At 45.3% G+C, this 20609-nt stretch overlaps 1 long non-coding RNA gene across 5 annotated transcripts; it reads right to left on the reverse strand.

The window, feature by feature from the left end:
• Nucleotides 1-2522: 2522 nt before the first annotated feature.
• LOC125516278 lies at nt 2523-6195 on the reverse strand. Of its 5 annotated transcripts, XR_007287333.1 has the most exons (6): nt 5883-6195; nt 5689-5748; nt 5233-5305; nt 4991-5097; nt 4690-4897; nt 2523-4192 (listed from the first exon to the last, which is right to left on the reverse strand). It is a non-coding gene; the product is annotated as an uncharacterized LOC125516278 (long non-coding RNA). The 5 variants fall into 5 exon arrangements; XR_007287334.1 differs by lacking the exon at nt 5233-5305; XR_007287332.1 differs by having other exon boundaries at nt 5233-5748.
• Between the last annotated feature and the right edge of the window lie 14414 nt (nt 6196-20609).

Genomic DNA, 20609 nt, shown 5'->3' on the forward strand with positions numbered 1-20609 from the left:
CCTTCAAGTGGGGGCAACGCTGAGTATCCTGGACCAGTATAATTAAGCGGGCCAAAAAAATCAAGTGGGGGCATTCGCCCCCACACCATGCATGTAGATTCGCCTAGTCGCCATCCATCGTCGTCCCCAGGGCGGCGCAGGTCTCGGCCACTGCGTAGCAAGTGAAGCTCACCACGGCCCCATCTCACTCGCCCAAAGCCACCGCCGACTCCCTCAGCTCTGACGCGTGCTGCTCCGTTGGACACGTGTGTCCAGTACTCATGCGTGGACGACGTCATCCAAAGACATCCTACCTTCGTCGGACGCTGGAACTCCCCACGCCCCGGTGCGTAGAGGCCGCCACCTCAAAGCTGGACGACTGGTTCACCTACGCCGACAACGCCGCCCAGCTGGTGAGAGGACACGGTCGCCGCGGCCGCTCGCAGGCCTGAACGACAGAGACGCTCGCCTTCACGCGAACACGCCGCATGCACGCACTAATCAGGTAAGTACCGAGTGTTGTTTTTTTGTCTTGTTTCATAGCTGATTCTATGCAGTCAAGACATCTCTACACGTCTCTATCTGACAATGGCTTCCTCTTTTCAACAAACCATAGAGGTCTCTTTCCACTATTGTGGTTGACACTCAATTGTAATAATAATTCTTGACTGGAGTTTGTTGGCACTGAAACGGTTCCTTAGCTTGTCCTAAGTGACATTTTCATGTGTGATTATACTTGCATAAATGTATCCATATGGAGAATCATGATGAATCTTCTAAATAATTTTGAATTTTATACATTGGGAATACTGAGTGGTCTTTTAATAGAACAGACATGTTGATTAAGGAGAAACGATATTTCAAATTATTTGTACGAGTTGGGAATAAGAGATTGTGTATTTTATAGGGAAATTTCAAATTTATGAATAAATTGTCTTGTATTAAGTTTAATATAATGTGTTAATCCAAATAGACGCGTGTTGCACATGCACACTTATTAGTTCAAATAGACGTGCGTTGCACGTGCACACTTACTAGTTTCACTGAAAGTGAAAACTAATGCAACCACTAGACTGAAATCAAATGTGGCAGTATATTATGACGGACAGTACCAAGATAATAGGTGTGATACACGAAAATGAAAAAACAAACAACCCAATAGAAGCCATACCTTTACGTACTCAAGTCTTAATTAGAGCATCTTAGGGAAAAGGTTACAATCTAGCTACGCACACATCAAGGAAACAAGCAAAAGTTCAACTGACCAAACAAGGCAAAGGTCGTCCGGCAAAGCCAACGCTCTAGTAATGGCGGCATTCGTTGCTTGCAATCCATAAATACAGGTGTCAGTAAAGAGTCATTGTGAGTGTATACATCTGGCAGACGTGCACACATCAGTAATATTAAACAGATCAAGATGAGCGGAGGTAACAATGGTCCCGAAAAGGTGGAGTGGCCGGAGCTATTGGGCGTCCCGGCGACGCCGGCGGTGAGCAAGATCCGCCGCGACAGGCCGGACGTCACCGTGGTGGTGCTCCCGGATCAAACTCCGGTGCCCATTGGGTTCAACAGCAAGCGCGTCCGCGTCTTCTACGACTCGCAACAGCCCGAAGCACTTGTCGCCAACATCCCCATGGTCGGCTAGCCTGCCGGCCGGACGGCGGCCACGCATATGCGTGCATTCCGGTCGATCGGCAGCTGAATAATAATGCCATAGCGCTGCTGGCCCTCATGCATGGATACGTTACCTGTACTCGATTGCACTGGCTCGGTTTATGCTTATTTCAATCAATAGAAGGTGATTGTTCTGTAAATTCTATGAAGAGAAATAATCATTTACAAGTTTATCAAATTGTAAGTAAGGAATCTTATCTTCTATATCTAAATAACTAACTCCCACTAACTATTTATCTCAACATGCAAGCATGCCACATCATCACACGACATGCATGAGAAAAAGGTCCACCCCAATTATCATATGTCTCTCAACATGCAAGCATGCCACTTCATTATGACTTGCATGAAAAAAAGATCCATCTCAACATGCAAATATACATAAGAATTTTTATTCTATTATGCTACATATATTTGATTAAAAAAGTTACCTCCTACTAACTAGTACTCTCAACATGCAAGCATACAACATCATCTCACAACATGCATGAGAAAAGGCCCACCCCTACTATCATATGTCTCTTAACAAGTAAGCATGCCACTTCATCGGATTATGTTGCGAAATATTCCCACAACAACGTAAGGGGCGTCATCTAGTATACCTAAGTAACTTATCAACACTAGTGGTTGGGGCGCGCCCGTGGCGCGCTGCCTGAGAGGAATTTCGGCGGTGCCAGGTTGGGTGCGTCCCTTTCACTTTCCTGGGTGTACTGCACAATGCTATTGCATGAAGTTAATGCACATCAGCATGAAAGTAGTGCAATCTGTCGATGGATCATCCTTAGGAGAAAAGACAATGACATCGCCAACGTGTGGCGCCACCTGCCGCCTGAGAGGAAGTTTCTGCGGTGCCAGGTAGGGTGGCGCCCTTTCAGTGAATTTGAGCTCTGATTGATAAAATGCATGCATGTACAACTGATGCATTACATACGATGCTCTTCTTCATAAAAACTAACCAAATACATCAAATAAATAAGCAATCTTAACACTATATCTATAAGATGATACTCTTCATCATGTCGGTGAATTGCAGCTCCAGAATTGTCGCCGCAGTTCATTTACACATAGAACTTTGTGATGCGCCTGCCGCCAAGGCCGACGCGGCTGTGCTGTACATGCCCAGAGCATCAACAGCCGCAGCAGCCGCCACGTCCGTCGGCTGATCGGGGCCTTCCTCGTTCTCTTCGATCATTTTTTCTCGAACTTAAAAGAATCCCATATGAATTTGATAAAACACAAATATCTCCCAATCCAATCAACTACAGCAGCAAGTAAGAACTCAAGGAACAAGAAAGAAACTAATTATGTAGGGAACGGTGTCTTACAGCTAGTGGCCGTGGCAAGGAGTTGTTGAGGATGATATTCAACAACGTTAATACCTGAAACTGCAAAAATGAAGGCCTACATCTCCTGGGAAGGCCATACAAACAATGAGAGCCATAAGAAAACATGTACCTACATAAATAGCCATCCACTTGCTCAAGGAAATAAATGAGGAGCAAGCAAGAGGAAAGGGAAATGATGATGGTAGAATATGCAACAACTGCACCAATACACAGAAAAGAAAGTGGTCGCTAGTGGTCAACGCACTGGATTTACCAAAGGTGAATGATGCACAAATAAAAGATATAGGATACCTAAAGAGCTACCAGAGTATCATGGACCATCCCAGGGAATGTATTTCGAACTGTCTTTACTACGATACCTAATAGAAGATACATACATGATGCAAGTTAGCTTGTAGGGCAACAGTTCTAAGTATACCACGGGGTATATTTTGAGCATAAACGCAAATATTGATGTGGCAACTAATACATAGAATACATGTCCTTATGTGTGGATTAAAACCTTACTGTCAGATTCAGGAGTTTGTGATGGACATGTGATTAAAAATGAGTAACTGAACTATGACTTTGTAGTAGTAATAGCAAAGTAAACAACATTTAGTGGATGAGAGACCAAACAAAGCACTGATGACATGTGACTAACCCTACATATATACACAACTTCAGTGGTATTTGACAATGGATGAAAACTCACGTGTTCCTCAGTGGCCCGTGCTGATCCTGCACTATCCTTGAGTAAATACATGTTAATAGGATTCAGTAAAGCTTTCATAAGACTGAACAAAGTTCCAAGTTAATATTAAACCCTGGGCAATACCTGTGTATGTTAGCATTCTGGGCTAGTACAGTTCAGAGAAACTCACATGAAGCAATTCCAGGTCTAAGCCTAACTTTGTCCAGAGGACTCTCATAATGATGCCGAACTAAACTCCGGGTCACTAAAAAATAGCGATGTTGGTACTTCATGAGAGTGAATGTTCATGTTATTCCTAAGCAAGAAATGTTATTATCGTGCAATCCAAGGAAACTATATAGCTGCTCTTTCTTTTGTTGGATGGTTGCACAAAGGCTAATAAAATATAAGTATAGGGCAAAAATAGTTTCAGTTATTGAAATGCAATTGTCTCAACTATGTGTCAAGTATCCAGTTACCTGATCTCAGAAATAGGGTCAAAGTCCGTGGTACAAAGAACCTGTCAGTACAAAGATCATAACATCAAACACACTAACACCACCAAATAAACATGGGGAGATCAGCATAGTTCTTCTGAAATTAGTGTGTTGCCTAACAAATAGTCAAAGCTAGCAAACTAATAAGGGACATGTCATCAATTGACAAAAAGAAACGTCTCTGCCTAATTTTAAATGCTTATGCAACAGAACTTTGTAAGCTACTCCTAGTTCATAAGTCAGAACTCGTTGGGCCTGGATGAATATCTTTTAGTTCTTCGTAGGCAACATTTGACCAAATTGGCTTTCAGAAACCATGTTATTTATTAAACTCAAACTTACAGAAATCATTTCTTAATAAAAGAGTTAGCAGAAAAATAAATCGCCACCCAGTCTAGGCAAAACAAAAGAGAAGAGACAGGGAAGACACCGTAAGGCAGGAGACTGATAAATGCTAGGAAGGAAGCGTCCAACAGGATCATATGATCAAGGCGCATACTCAGCGTATGGCACAACTAACCTGTGATTCTGACGTCGTATCCAAGAATGAGCCCGTCGGAGGCCGCCGTGAGGCAGCACATCACTACCGTGAATGTTATCTTGTTGCCGCCGTAGCCAGCCCTGACAACAAGTGCTCTCCCATCACTCATAGCCCTACCTTACAAGTTACTGTCTCTCTGCCCATAAATCTGAACGTAAGTACACGGGATGCCGCTGCTTTCCTTTCCCTGGCTCACAAAAGGGGACTTATCATGTGTTTATCAGATTAAGCCATGGCATGCTTTTTTAACTACAAATTATTTCCAATGCAGAATGGTTACCTTTAAATTTCCATCTCCTAATCCAAATAAAATAGATGAGATAAAAGACATGGAATGCAACTGACGGAAGTACATATGCTATTCAAAGCATTTTGCCATTTTGTGACCTGCAAAAAAAAACAGAGCATGGCACTTGATTTAGTAAACTATCAGTGATGCGTTTTGTCTTCTTGCAGTAACCCAATCTTCACATACTGTCTCCCCAGTGGCATTAGTGCTTTATCATGCAATATGTTTCTTACTTGTAATTCTGCTGCTGCTACACAAAGATGAAGAGTTTCAACTCCATCCTGCGAGTTTTTAGCATGCCTTAAGCTGCAACCATCAGATAGCGAATGACCATATGCCGCACAAGAGCATTTTTTCATATAGGAAAATTGGGATTCTTTTTTGGATGTGTCTAGGGCACATCTAGATGTGCTCTAATTATTGCACATCTAAGTGAGTGAATCAAGCATAAAGAGGAAAAGAAAAAAGAAAAGAAAATATCCACACAAATCTCAACATAAGATCAATGACATAGGACTTAGATGTGCAATACTTATTGCACATCTAGATGTGCTTTAGCAAAACTGTTCTTTTTTTTCCACAACGGACAACTTCTACAGTGGGTTAGGAGCTTGCATATGAGGCATATAAATAAAACTATCAGCCTTGCAAGAAATTTGACAAATACTTGAACTCCATGGATCGATCACCTATAAATTCGATTGTAGATGTAAAGGAGAGGATGTTCTCCGTGCTCTTCTTCTTTGGGCCTATCAAATTCGAAGGTTGAACCCATCAAAGAATCACCACATGAGATGAAAACAAAACATAACGTATACAATAAATCTGAAGCAAACCAGAAATCTGAAAGGGTGGGATTTGTGTGTTTGCGTCGACCACATACCTGGAGCAGGTTGATCTCGTCCTCCCCGACGAAGTAGCGGGCCTGGAAGAAGTGCCAACGCTCGCCAAGAAGCAGGGAGGGGTGCCTCTCCCGCTGGCAGCACCCTGCTCTGCCTCCGGCCGACGGCCACGCCATCCCCTTCCTCGCCCCTCCTCTACAACCATACTGGGCGGGTGGAACACGAAGACGAGGGGGAGAAGCGGATCTGAGTAAGGCGCTTTCTCCAGTGGTCGGCGTCGGAGGAACTGGGATGTGCCGATGGGGCGGGGACGGGAGCCGCCCCCCCTGGGAAGGGAAAACGAGGAAAGGGGAGGTTGCGTGGGAGAGTGGGGCTCGAGGCGACTCCCTCTCTGAAACGAGAAGCGGTGGGCCACCCTTTGCTTTTTCCTGGCCAATACACATCCAACTGCACAGTGCATCAATTGTCTCTTGCTGCCGACGTGGACATAGCGAGCATGCGCCCTTGCAGCGACTGTTAAAGTGTTGTATTATCCCAATACTCTCAACATGCACACATGCCACATCATTATTCTCTCTCAACATGCATACATCTCAATTCTCCACACATGCCACCTCATCAAAGACACTAATTTTGTTTCTCCCAACACGCATGGGAAATACTACTTATATTCTGCATATATTCACAACAATGTATCATATCTATTTTAAATTTCATCAAAAAATATTGAAAGAGATCTCCACAGCAATGCGCGGGGTATCATCTAGTTTGTAAAATGTACAACAACCACTAGTGGAGAACCGGCCTTTAGTCCCGGCTGGGAAGGGTCTTTAATCCTGGTTCATCAACCGGGACAAATAAATCGGGACCCCACCCTTTAGTCCCGGTTGACCACGACCCGGGACTAAATCCCTTCCACGTGGCCGACAGTGAGCGCCGCTGGGGACCTTTAGTCCCGGTTTGTGACACTAGCCGGGACTAAAGGTTTAGGGGTTTAGGGTTTATTGTTTTTTATTTTCATTTTATGTTTTCCATCTAAATTCTTTTTCATTTCAAACATATTTTACGCTACTATATACTGTACATGTTATGCATATATAATAGATTTTTTCGTACGACCACACACACACACACACACACACACACACATATATATAGACACACACACACACAATTTCTTCTACAATTTGCAGATCATTACATGCAGGCATTAGGTGAAATGATATTCTCCGTCGGGAGCTATGATATGGTCAAGCAAAAATCCTGCAATTTTCTCTTGAAGTGCTCGTATGCGGTCCTTTGGTAGGAGCTTATCCCTCATCTCCGTCATCTTTAAAGAAGGAGATCAATATGATAAACTCTCACATAAATTTGAGCTCAAATTGCATATAAATAAAATATGCAAACTAAGAAGTTAATTTGAGCTCATTCCGTCATCTTTAAACCACACCTACACATATGCGAACTAAGAAGTTAATTTGAGCTCAAACTGCATATAAATCAAATAAACTCCCACATAATTACTCCCAAACTAAAACCCATAAATCATTATACTTATAGAGCATTGAACGAGCTAATCTAGCAATGAGAGATGAAAGTGTTGGAGATATGCCCTAGAGGCAATCATTTATGATGATATTTTCTATGTATTTATGAATAAAGATAGTCCTTGGACATTATCAATGATGTGTATCAGCAAGTACGTGACTTGTTTGTGGGACTATGCATTGTATGATGACTGTCCTGAAAGGTCCCTAGTCGAAAGGGCTGTGTGGACGCGCAGCCAACTAGACTAGCATCTGACATGGTCGATGGCTTGGTCTCACTAGCCATGGAGCATTGGATGCTAACCGGATAATATGGACTTGAAAGGATCTGGTCGGATTCGACGTAGTCGGATCCGAGTCGAGATAAGGTCCGAGTCGGACACACCCAACTATGAGAAGTGATACGTCTCCAACGTATCTATAATTTTTGATTGCTCCATGCTATATTATCTACTGTTTTGGACATTATTGGGCTTTATTATCAACTTTTATATTATTTTCGGGACTAACCTATTAACCGGAGGCCCAGCCCAGAATTGCTGTTTTTTGCCTGTTTTAGGGTTTCGAAGAAAAGGAATATCAAACGGAGTCCAAATGGAATGAAACCTTCGGAACGTGATTTTCTCAACGAACAAGACCCGGGAGACTTGGACCCTACGTCAAGAAAGAAAAGAGGAGGCCACGAGGTAGGGGGGAGCGCCCACCCCCACCAAGCACGCCCTCCACCCTCGTGGGCCCCATGTTGCTCCACCGACATACTCCTTCCTCCTATATATACCTACGTACCCCCAAATGATCAGATACGGAGCCAAAAACCTAATTCCACCGCCGCAATTTTCTGTATCCACGAGATCCCATCTTGGGGCCTGTTCCAGAGCTCTGTCGGAGGGGGCATCGATCACGGAGGGCTTCTACATCAACACCATAGCCTCTCCGATGATGTGTGAGTAGTTTACCTCAGACCTACGGGTCCATAGTTAGTAGCTAGATGGCTTCTTCTCTCTTTTTGGATCTCAATACAATGTTCTCCCCCTCTCTTGTGGAGAACTATTCGAAGTAATCTTCTTTTTGCGGTGTGTTTGTTGAGACCGATGAATTGTGGGTTTATGATCAAGTCTATCTATGAACAATATTTGAATCTTCTCTGAATTCTTTTATGTATGATTGGTTATCTTTGCAAGTCTCTTCGAATTATCAGTTTGGTTTGGCCTAATAGATTGATCTTTCTTGCAATGGGAGAAGTACTTAGCTTTGGGTTCAATCTTGCGGTGTCCTTTTCCAGTGACAGTAGGGGCAGCAAGGCACGTATTGTATTGTTGCCATCGAGGATAACAAGATGGGGTTTTCTTCATATTGCATGAGTCTATCCCTCTACATCATGTCATCTTGCTCAAGACGTTACTCTGTTTTTAACTTAATACTCTAGATGCATGCTGGATAGCGGTCGATGAGTGGAGTAATAGTAGTAGATGCAGGCAGGAGTCGGTCTACTTGTCTCGGACGTGATGCCTATATACATGATCATACCTAGATATTCTCATAACTATGCTCAATTCTGTCAATTGCTCAACAGTAATTTGTTCACCCACCGTAGAATACTTATGCTCTCGAGAGAAGCCACTAGTGAAACCTATGGCCCCCGGGTCTATCTTCATCATATTAATCTCCTACTAAGTTATTTCCTTTGCTATTTACTTTGCCTTTATTTTACTTTGCATCTTTATCATAAAAATACCAAAAATATTATCTTATCATATCTATCAGATCTCACTCTCGTAAGTGGCCTTATAGGGATTGACAACCCCTATTTGCGTTGGTTGCGAGGATTTATTTGTTTTGTGTAGGTACGAGGGACTCGCGCGTAGCCTCCTACTGGATTGATACCTTGGTTCTCAAAAACTAAGGGGAATACTTACGCTACTTTGCTGCATCATCCCTTGCTCTTCGGGGAAAACCAACGCAGTGCTCAAGAGGTAGCAAGAAGGATTTCTGGCGCCGTTGCCGGGGAGGTCTACGCAAAAGTTAACATACCAAGTACCCATCACATACCCTTATCTCCCGCATTACATTATTTTCCATTAGCCTCTCATTTTCCTCCCCCCCCCCACTTCACCCTTGTCGTTTTATTCGCCCTCTCTCTCTCTATCCTCCCTCTCCCTCTCTATTTGCTTCTTTTTGATCACTTGCTTTTTGTTTGCTTGTGTGTTAGTTTGCTTGCTTGTCACGATGGCTCAAGATAATACTAAATTGTGTGACTTCACCAATACCAACAATAATGATTTTATTAGCACTCCGATTGCTCCTCTTACCAATTGAGGGAGTCCTGGATTGGGGGGTCTCCGGACTGCCGGACTATATCCGTTGGTCGGACTGTTGGACTATGAAGATACAAGATTGAAGACTTCGTCTCGTGTCCGGATGGGACTCTACTTGGCGTGGAAGACAAGCTAGGCAGTACGGATATGGATATCTCCTCCTTTGTAACCGACCTTGTGTAACCCTAACCCTCTCCGATGTTTATATAAACCGGAGGGTTTTAGTCCGTAGAACAACATACAATCATACCATAGGCTAGCTTCTAGGGTTTAGCCTCTCTGATCTCGTGGTAGATCTACTCTTGTACTACCCATATCATCAATATTAATCAAGAAGGACGTAGGGTTTTACCTCCATCAAGAGGGCCCGAACCTGGGTAAAACATCGTGTTCCCTGCCTCCTGTTACCATCCGCCTTAGACGCACAGTTCGGGACCCCCTACCCGAGATCCGCCGGTTTTGACACCGACATTGGTGCTTTCATTGAGAGTTCCTCTGTGTCGTCGCCGTTAGGCTTGATGGCTCCTACTATTATCGATAGCGATGCAGTCCAGGGTGAGACTTTCCTCCCCGGACAGATCTTTGTGTTCGGCGGCTTTGCACTGCGAGCCAATTCGCTTGGCCATCTGGAGCAGATTAAAAGCTACACCCCTGGCCATCAGGTCAGGTTTGGAAACTTAAACTACACGGCCGATGTCCGCGGAGACTTGATCTTCGACGGATTCGAGCCTCTGCCTTGTGCGTCACCCGGTCACGATGAGTACGATTTAACTCTACCATCAGACAGTGTTCAGGAGATTGCACCGGCAGCCGCTCTGACCCTCAACTCGGAGCCAGTTGCGCCGTCCATGGACGGGTGGATGGACCCCGCCACGGAGGCCTTACCCTCAGCGGCGGTCGAGCCGGACATCGACCTTACCTTGCACGAGAGCCGTATTGTTAAACTGCCGTATCTTTCTCCGACCATGGACTCTGAACCGCCTGCACCCGATCCTATTGAATCCTATTGGGCGCCGATCATGGAGTTTACCTCCGCGGATATTTTTTAGCACTCGCCCCTTGGCGACATACTGAACACATCAAGGTCCCTCTCCTTGTCAGGAGGATCCTGGCCGAACTATGTCCGGCAGGATTGGGATGCGGATGACGAAGAAATTCGCCTCCCACCCACCACCCACTTAGTAGCCACTGTCGATGACTTAACTGACATGCTCGACCTCGACTCTGAAGACATCAACGGTATGGGCGACGATGCAGGAGACGAACAGGAACCACTGCCCACAGGGCACTGGACGCCCACTTCGTCACATGACGTATACATGGTGAACACACCAAAAGAAAACGGCGACGAGGAACGGAAGGACGCAACGAAGGGTTGTCCCCTCGAGAAGCAGTCAAAGCGGCGGCGTAAGCGCCGCTCCAAATCCCGCCTCAACAGAAACAACGATCATATAGACCCAGCGTTAGAGCAGGGTGAACCATCGCCGGACCACGGCAACACAGAGAATCAAACCGAACAACCTGCCTCTGTCAAAGATAATAGTCCGGACGACCTCACACCGGACAGACACCCAGAGCAACAGAATGCCCGTCAAAGGCTTGTTGCCACTGCGAGGAGTCTAAAAAAGCAGAAGCAAAGACTCAAGGCTGCACAAGACACACTCAGAATCAGATGGAGCAAAGTACTCAACGCAGCAGCGAAGTACGATGATAATCGCCCCACCAAGAGCTACCCGAAGCGGGATTCAAACCCGTAAACATAGAGGCATACGACGGAACAACAGACCCTGGGGTCTAGATTGAGGACTATATCCTCCATATCCATATGGCTCGAGGAGATGATCTCCACGCCATCAAGTACTTACCCCTCAAGCTCAAAGGGCCAGCTCAGCACTGGCTTAAAAGCCTCCCCGAAAACTCCATTGGAAACTGGGAAGAGCTCGAAGACGCTTTTCAGGCAAATTTTCAAGGGACTTATGTCCGACCTCCGGATGCGGACGAATTGAGTCATATAACTCAACAGCCCGGAGAGTCAGCCCGAAAGCTTTGGAACAGGTTTCTTACTAAAAAGAACCAAAAGTTGACTGTCCGGACGCCGAAGCCTTGGCAGCTTTTAAGCATAGCGTCCGCGACGAATGGCTTGCCAGACACCTCGGCCAAGAAAAGCCAAGAACAACGACAGCATTAACAAGCCTCATGACCCGCTTTTGCGCGGGTGAGGACAGCTGGCTAGCCAGATGCAGCACCAGTGACCCAAGTACATCCAAAGTTAGAGATGAAAACGGGAAATCACGACGCAGCAAAAGTAATAAGCGCCGGAATAAAGAAGACAGCCCGAAGAGCACGGCGGTAAACGCCGGATTCAGAAGCTCTCGGCCAGGTCAGCAAAAGCCGCCCTCTAAAGGCGCCAGAGATGAACTGTCCAGCCTCAACAAAATTCTGGACCAAATATGTCAGATCCATAGCACCCCTAGTAAACCCGCTAATCATACCCACAGAGAATGTTGGGTCTTCAAGCAGTCCGGCAAGCTCAACGCCGTACATAAGGGGGAGGATACACCAAGCGAAGACGAGGATGAGCCTCTCAAGCAAGACACTGGGGAACAAAAGAAATTTCCACCAGAAGTCAAAACAGTAAACGTGTTACACATGATCAAGGGGAGAAACAAAGCGGCACTCCCAGATAAATATGCCCAAGGGCCTATCACCGTGGAGTCCTGCCACTGGTCGTCTCAACCGATCACTTTTGACCATCGGGATTACTCAGCAAGTATCCGGCGTGCAGGATGGGCTGCCTTGGTATTAGACCCAATAATTGACGGATACCACTTCACACGAGTCCTGATGGACGGTGGCAGCGGTCTAAACCTAATATATCAGGACACAATCCGCAAAATGGGGATAGACCCAACGAAAATTTGCCTCAGCAATACTACCGTTAAAGGAGTAACGGCAGGCTCAGGGGCTCATTGCACGGGCTCCCTGCTACCGTAGTGAAAATTTAACCTTCCACATTGCTCCGTTCCAAAATGGCTATCAAGCACTACTTGGACGCGTAGCTTTCGCTCGCTTTAATGCAATACCGCATTACGCTTCCCTCACGCTTAAGATGCCCGGTCCACGTGGCATCATTACAGTAAATGGAAATATTGAGCGATCCCTGCGCGCTGAGGAGGGTGCGGCCGCCTCAGCAGCCGCACACTAAAACGGCCTCACCAACTAAAGTATTCGATAGGTCGTCAAGACCACGGACACGGTTAGACGAGTCCGGCGCAGCTATATGAAATTCGTACAGGTTTGATGGCCACACCCCTATCACAAACACAAGGGGCTCAGCGCGCGCAGACAAGTGGCAATTTTTACTCATCTTGAAATTTACATGGTTTCTTAAAAACCTACCCGTCCCAAGGATTCTTTTTAGATTAAGACCCTGCGTCAACCTTTTTTACTGTCTCTTGTTGATACACATCCCTCGGATTCTCAGTACAATTGAGAAGGATGCTGGCGTCTTGGCATGTGGCCACGTCAGAATAATGCACGTACCTGGACACCAGGGGCTTCTTACAAAGGGCACTGTTTAGGCCCGGTTTATACCAGAAAGACCGAATACCTTAGGGAGTGTTCGGCGTCGCGAGTTTGGTCTTATATGCATCAGCTCTGAATCATGTATTTGGTCAAATGTTGGGTTTGCCCGGCTCCTATGTTTTGGTACCTTACGTTCCGCTCTATCGGCTAAGGTAGCACTAGGAGAACTACTGCGATTGTGCCCCGAGTCATCCAGACGAGCACCTCAATAGAGAAAGCCGAAAACTGACTGTCATGATATAGCGTGAGACTGGTCAACCACTCGATGAGCTATCGGAATGTTAGAATTCCTCCGCCTTAACAAAGGGCCGTTTCCCGGCCAGGCATGTATGCGCCCCGAATTCGGGAGAGTGCGGAGCCACCAGGGGCTATATAGTAGCCCCACCGTCAAACTCCTATGGCTAAGTGAAAGTGATAAAGCATTATAGTCCGGTTGCCTCGTTTGCTGCGCTATCACCTCCTTAATAGGGCCAAGACATTGGGTCAAGTGTGAACACGCGTCTTCTGCGAACACCTCCGCATTATATGCGTGGGGGCTGAAGCCGACGACTGCAATCTTTCAGGTTATACACATGTATACATAAACGGCCGCACATGAGGCATCATATTACTTTCAGGCAAAAGTATAAACACAGCCTTAATAAATTTCATAAAAACATTGTGTTTACAATGGGAATACATGTCACTCAAACATAATATTCTTCAAGCACTAGGCCTCTATCAAACGAGCACCCTCGAGAACCTCTTCGAAATAGTGCTAGGCAGCCACTCGGCCTATGGCCGAACCCTGCGCCATAATAGTGGTAGCATCCATCTCCGCCCAGTATGCTTTAACACGGGCAAGGGCCATCCGCGAGCCTTCTATGCATGCCGACCTCTTCATCGCATTGATGCGCGACACCGCACCAAGGAACTGCTGCACTAAGCTGAAATAGCTGTTCGGCTTCGGCTTTTCCGGCCACAGCTGATCCACGACAGACCTCATGGCGAGTCCGGACAACCTATTGAGTTCGGCCCATTTGGCTAGCTGATCAGTCAATGGAAGCGGACGCTCTGGAACGTTAAATTGCAACCAGAACAGCTTGTCCACTTCACGATCTGTTTGATCTTGGAAGTATTTGGCCGCATCAACAACGCTCGCCGCCAAGTCCATATATGCGTCTGCCAAACTCCACAGTCGATCCAGAGGGGCATACCGTGGATCTCCGAACTTCCTCCGCAGCATGAAGGGCTTCCCAGCCGCAATATCCCCGGCTTCACGCAGCTCCTCCTTCTTCGCTCTCATAGTAGAGCGGGTGTCTTTGGTCGTCATCGTGGCCTTTTCAAGGTCCGTTGCCTTCATACGGTTTTCTTCTTCAAGGAACTGGCAACGGTCGGCAGTGTCTTTTAACTTTACAGCCATCTTGGCCATTTTCTCTTTGCTCTCGCAATGCGCGGCCTTCTCGGCCCTCAACTCTTCGGCCGCCTTCAAAGCAGCCGCATTACTACTCCTTGCTTGTTCTTTGGCTCGGGCAAGTTCCGCCCGAAGGGTCTCCATGGTGGCAGCTCCATCTGCAGTCACAACATATTAAAGATACTGGCATCATGCTGCTCTTACTATGTGACATTCACCAGGAAGCATTACTTACCCTGTGCCTCATCAAGCCGCTTGTTAACAAGCTCGATGTCGGCATCTGCCGCATCCAGTTGCCTCTTTAGTTCGACAAACTTATTAGTCCGGCTAGCCACCAGAGCTTCCACCACCTGCACATAAAGGCGGTTTGGTTACTACCTGGGACTACGATCCTCTGTTCGCCGCCGTTCTCGACGACAACCAGAGTCTCAGGGGCTACTATCTACACAGGGCACACCTAAAAATGTGCGGTACTATGAAAAAGTATCACGTACCTCAAAGCCTGTCAGTAGACTCATAAAGGCTTCATGCAATCCGCTTTCGGCGGACGAAATTCTTTCCATCACCGTACCCATTAACGTACGGTGTTCTTCTGAGATGGCTGCTTGCTCCAACAGCTCCCTCAGTACGTCCGACCGCATACCAGACGGTGCCAGACTCTTTTGTTTGCTCTCTTCAAGAGCCGGACACTGAGGACTTCAGGTGACTATAGGAATATCTTCTGGCCTCACCGGATCCGGAGAGGCCCTCCGTGACGACACTTCAAGGTCGCCCGCTTCTTGAGCGGGGGAGTCCGGGGGAGGCGTTTCGCTCTCCATCATCTCCGGAAGAAGATCCCCCGAAGACGAGCTCTGCTGAGAAGGGCTAAGATCCGAACTGCAAGATAAATGCTTCGGTTATTTTCCTCAGAAGTGAAGTAGTATATCTTCACTGTTAAAGTACTTTTCGATTACTTACAGCTCGTTAGAGGGCAGATCCCCGCGCGGACTTTGTGCGGCAAGAGCACCCTCCAAGGCAGGACCCTCTGGTGGAGACTTCTTCTCCTGTTTGGAAACCGTGGTTTCCGGATCTTCAGGAGTAGTCCTCTTCCTTCCCCGGGGTGAGAGAATGCCAGATTCCTCCCCTGGGTTATCCTCCCTCACGGAGGCGCCCGTTCCCTTGGTCGGAATGGGTAGTGGTGGAGGCCCGCTTTCGCCCCCTTTATTCTCCCCTTTATATTCCTGTGAGGGCTCCGGGCAAGGTGCTAACTCGAACATCTTTTCCAGCACCGGATTCTCCAAGCCTTCCGGAAGGGGGGGCGAACACCGGATCATCTTCGCCTTTGTTATCCAGTCCTGGTCAAAGAGTGATTTCTCAGAATGATGTCATGATAAATGAAAGACATTGTGTTCGGCTAGAGGATAACTTACTTGGTCGGCGGTGCGGTTGCTGCTCAGGCCCACGTCCTCGGTAGTGACCGGACACTCTATCTGGGGTCCGAAGAATGATTTATACATCTCCTCGTGCATCAGGCCGAGGAAATTCTGAATAGCGCGCGGTCCTTCTGGGTTGAACTCCCACATGCGGAGGGGCCGGCGTTTGCATGGCTGGATTCGTCGAACCAGCATGACTTGCATTACCATAATCAAACTAAAATCTCCTTCGAAGAGATCTCGAATGTGGCTCTGCAGTACAGGCACGTCCTTGGCTGGACCCCAGCTCAGCCCTCTGCTAATCCATGACATCAGTTGTGGTGGAGGGCCTGAGCGGAAAGCAGGGGCAGCCGCCCACTTGGCACTTCTGGGAGCTGTGATGTAAAACCACTCCCGTTGCCATAATCCGGACACCTCTGGAATGGAACCTTTTGGCCATGGAGCTTCAGCGATCTTGCTTATTAATGCGCCTCCGCACGCTACATGCTGCCCCTCGACCATCTTCGGCTTCACATCAAAGGTTTTGAGCGACAGGCCGAAGTGAGGGGTAATGCGGAGGAAGGCCTCACATACGACAATAAATGCTGTGATATGGAGAAAGGAGTCCGGGGCTAGATCGTGGAAATCTAGCCCGTAATAAAACATCAACCCCCTAACGAAGGGATCCAGAGTGAGGCCTAGCCCTCGGAGGAATTGGGAGATGAACACGACGTCTTCGTTGGGTTCAGGAGTAGGGACGACCTACCCTCGGGCAGGCAGCCGATGCAAAACCTCGGCGGTCAGGTATCTGGCCTCCCTCAACTTCTTGATGTCTTCTTCCGTAACGGAGGAGGGCATCCACCGGCCTTGAAGGCTAGATCCGGACATGATTGAAGGTCCAGAGCACCTGACCCGGGCTTTGGGTGCTAGAACTCGAGGCGGGGGAAGGATTCGATTGAGCACGGGAGGGAAAAAAGTAAAAGCCTTGTCCCTTTATAAAGAGGGTGAATATCAAGCGTCCTCTCCGTAGCCGTTTGGGACTTGCCTATAATCTAGAAGTCCTAGACACGGTTGGGTTAGCCACGACCGTATTGATGAGAATCCAGTAATTAGGGGAACACGATCTCTGCTTTGACAAGACGTGTCAAAAAACTGCCTTGCGTTATGTGCAGGGCTAGTTAAAGGAAACGGTTCGAATAATCACCGGGCCATGGCATAAGGTTGTGTTGCCAAAACAAGTCAGCAAATTAGATTTGTGGAAATATTATTCTCTCTACGGTGGTATGTGGAACTTATTTTGCAGGGTCGGACACTATCCTTGTATTCAAATTCTTCCGTGGTGTATTCGGAGGAGGAACCCGCCTTGCAATGCCGAAGACAATACTGTGCGCCGGACTCATCGTCATTGAAGCCTGGTTCAGGGGCTACTGAGGGAGTCCTGGATTGGGGGGGGTCTCCGGACAGCCGGACTATATCCTTTGGGCGGACTGTTGGACTATGAAGATACAAGATTGAAGACTTCGTCTCGTGTCCGGATGGGACTCTACTTGGCGTGGAAGGCAAGCTAGACAGTACGGATATGGATATCTCCTCCTTTGTTACCGACCTTGTGTAACCCTAACCCTCTCCAGTGTCTATATAAACTGGAGGGTTTTAGTCCGTAGGACAACATACAATCATACCATAGGCTAGCTTCTAGGGTTTAGCCTCTCTGATCTCGTGGTAGATCTACTCTTGTACTACCCATATCATCAATATTAATCAAGCAGGACGTAGGGTTTTACCTCCATCAAGAGGGCCCGAACCAGGGTAAAACATCGTGTTCCTTGCCTCCTGTTACCATCGGCCTTAGACGCACAGTTCAGGACCCCCTACCCGAGATCCGCCGATTTTGACACCGACACCTATGCTGAATCTTGTGAAATTAATACTGCTTTGCTGAATCTTGTCATGAAAGATCCGTTTTCCGGCCTTCCTAGTGAAGATGCCTCTACCCATCTAAATAGCTTCGTTGATTTGTGTGACATGCAAAAGAAGAAAGATGTGGATAATGATATTGTTAAATTGAAGCTATTTCCTTTTTCGCTTAGAGATCGTGCTAAAGCTTGGTTTTTGTCTTTGCCTAAAAATAGTATTGATTCATGGAACAAGTGCAAAGATGCTTTTATCTCTAAGTATTTTCCTCCCGCTAAGATCATCTCTCTTAGAAACGATATTATGAATTTTAAGCAACTTGATCATGAACATGTTGCACAAGCTTGGAGAGAATCAAATTAATGATACGTAATTGCCCTACTCATGGTTTACATTTGTGGATGATTGTTCAAAAATTTTATGCCGTATTGAAATTTGCTTCTAGAAATCTTTTAGATTCGACCGCGGGAGGGACTTTTATGGAAATCACTTTAGGAGAAGCTACTAAACTCCTAGATAATATTATGGTTAATTATTCTCAATGGCATACTGAAAGATCTACTGATAAAAAGGTGCATGCGATAGAAGAAATTAATGTTTTGAGTGGAAAGATGGATGAACTTATGAAATTATTTGCTAATAAGAGTGTTTCTTCTGATCCTAATGATATGCCCTTGTCTACTTTGATTGAGAATAATAATGAATCTATGGATGTGAATTTTGTTGGTAGGAACAATTTTGGTAATAACGCGTATAGAGGAAATTTCAATCCTAGGCCTTATCCTAGTAATCCCTCTAATAATTATGGTAATTCCTACCATAGTTCTTATGGAAATTATAATAAGATGTCCTCTGATTTTGAATCTAATATTAAAGAATTTATTACTTCGCAAAATAATTTCAATGCTATGATTGAAGAAAAATTGCTTAAGATTGATGATTTGGCTAGGAACGTTGATAGAATTGCTCTTGATGTTGCTTATTTGAAACTTAGATCTATTCCACCAAAGCATGATATCAATGAGTCTCTCAAAGCCATGAGAATTTCCATTGATGAGTGCAAAGAAAGAACCGCTAGGATGCGTGCTAAGAAAGATGCCTTTATAAGAGCGTGTTCTTCTAGTTCCTATGAAAATAAAGATGAAGATCTAGAAGTTATTGATGTGTCCCCTATTAAATATTTTTTTTGCAATATGAATCTTGATAATGATGGGACTGAATATGATCCACCTTTACCTAGAAGGCGTTCCAAGAATTTGGAATTTGTTGATCTTGATGCTAAATTTGATAAAAGTGGGATTGAAGAAATTAAAACCCTAGATGTTGCTAAACCCACTATTATGGATTTCAAGGAATTTAACTATGAAAATTGCTCTTTGATTGATTTTATTTCCTTGTTGCAATCCGTGCTGAATTCTCCTCATGCTTATAGTCAAAATAAAGCATTTACTAAACGTATCGTTGATGCCTTGATGCAATCTTATGAAGAAAAACTTGAATTGGAAGTTTCTATCCCTAGAAAACTTTATGATGAGTGGTGACCAACTATTAAAATTAAAATTAAAGATCATGAATGCTATGCTTTATGTGATTTGGGTGCTAGTGTTTCCACGATTCCAAAGACTTTGTGTGATTCGTTAGGTTTCCGTGATTTTGATGATTGCTCTCTAAACCTGCACCTTGCGGATTCCACTATTAAGAAACCTATGGGAAGAATTAATGATGTTCTTATTGTTGAAAATAGGAATTATGTGCCCGTAGATTTTATTGTTCTTGACATAGATTGCAATCCTTCATGTCTTATTATTCTTGGTAGACCTTTCCTTACAACGATTGGTGCAACTATTGATATGAAGGAAGGAAATATTAGATTGCAATTTCCATTAAGGAAAGGCAGGGAACACTTTCCTAGAAATAAAACTAAATTACCTTATGAATCTATTATGAGAGCCACCTATGGATTGCCTACCAAACATGGCAATACCTAGATCTATTCTTGCTTGTTATGGCTAGCTAGGGGCGTTAAACGATAGCGCTTGTTGGGAGGCAACCCAATTTTATTTTTATTCCTTAATTTTGCTCCTGTTTCATAATAAATAATTTATCTAGCCTCTGTTTTGGTTGTGTTTTTTGTGTTTAATTAGTGTTTGTGCCAAGTAAAACCGTTGTGAAGACTTGGGAAAAGTCTTGTTAAACTTGCTGTAAAAAACAGAAACTTTAGCGCTCACGAGAACTGCTGTCATTTTTATTTGGAAAGTGCTATTTAGTTAATTCGTTTTGCAGATGATTAATAGATAAATTCCTCACGTCCAGAAATTTATTTTAGAATTTTTGGGGTTCCATATCTTGCGCTAGCTGCAGATTACTACAGACTGTTCTGTTTTTGACAGATTCTGTTTTTCGTGTGTTGTTTGCTTATTTTGATGAATCTATGGCTAGTAAATAGTTTATAAACCATAAATAAGTTGGAATACAGTAGGTATAACACCAATATAAATAAAGAATAAGCTCATTACAGTACCTTGAAGTGGTCTTCTATTTTCTTTCGCTAACGGAGCTCACGAGATTTTCTACTTTAAGTTTTGTGTTATGAAGTTTTCAAGTTTTGGGTAAAGATTTGATG

The sequence above is a fragment of the Triticum urartu genome, chromosome 6 (genome assembly GCF_003073215.2).
Source record: "Triticum urartu cultivar G1812 chromosome 6, Tu2.1, whole genome shotgun sequence".
NCBI lineage: Eukaryota > Viridiplantae > Streptophyta > Magnoliopsida > Poales > Poaceae > Triticum > Triticum urartu.